At 39.7% G+C, this 981-nt stretch overlaps 1 pseudogene; it reads right to left on the bottom strand.

Moving 5' to 3' along the window:
* Positions 1–613: 613 nt before the first annotated feature.
* LOC133375728 (5S ribosomal RNA) lies at positions 614–732 on the bottom strand (annotated as a pseudogene).
* Positions 733–981: the final 249 nt, after the last annotated feature.

The raw sequence follows: 981 nt of genomic DNA, 5'->3' as shown, positions 1-981 counted from the left end.
ACAGTTCAAGTGTCAGCTTCCAGCTCAAGCCACTGACCTCGGGGATCATGAACTGTACAACACACATATCAGGTTTAAGTTAGAATACAGCCACCCACATGCTCATGCTGTCCCAAACAGGATATCAATGTTAATTTTGAAAAATGCAGCAATGAATGATATTGCTCTGAATCACCTATTGTAAGGAGCAGTTGGATATGCATGCATCTCCTCTGTATGGTGAGCTGCAGATGGCAACTTCTCAATGAATTTTATTGCTCTGGACTGATGCTTCCTACGCAGGCTAGCCATTGGATCCGCCAGGGCATGGAGGAGTATAAATAGGGGGCTTCCTATTCTAGTTTAGCCATGCTGGAGCAACACAGTCTTCCTAAGCTGTGACATGTTCACATATCCTTGGTTATTCAGTCCAGACTTCTGTCTTGTCCCTCCTGGTTTGTCCTTAGGTGTTGACTTGCAATTAGGGATGACTTACAATTGCCTTCAAGTCGATTATATGCCTTCAAGTCGATTATGACTTATGGCGACCCTATGAATCTTTTTTGGATATATTCATAGGGTTTTCATGGTAAGAGGTATTAAGAGGTGGTTTAACATTCACTGCCTTACTCTAAGCCTATGGCACCCTGTATTCCCAGGCAGTGTCCCATCCAAGTACTAACCAGGCCTGATCCTGCTTAGTTTCTGAGATCAGACGAGATCAGGCATGTTCAAGGTAGTATGGCCATAGGCAACTTACAATTAGGGATGGACAAATCTATCTATTTCAGTTCTCCAAGTTGTTCATTTTTACAGTCTTAAATTCAGTTCTCCACATTTCCACAACAATTTGTGATTTTTTTTAAAAAAAATCCTCATGAAAATATGTCAGAATTTTAGTGCAGATTTCTCATAATAAACATATTTTTCTATGCAACTTTGATCAATATACACATTTTTGCAAGCAATTTACTCTGATATAATGCATTTTGTATGTTATTT

Source organism: Rhineura floridana, chromosome 1 (genome assembly GCF_030035675.1).
Source record: "Rhineura floridana isolate rRhiFlo1 chromosome 1, rRhiFlo1.hap2, whole genome shotgun sequence".
NCBI classification, from domain to species: Eukaryota; Metazoa; Chordata; class Lepidosauria; order Squamata; family Rhineuridae; genus Rhineura; species Rhineura floridana.
Note: the sequence above shows the minus strand (reverse complement) of the source record. Positions and strands in the feature narration are given on the sequence as shown.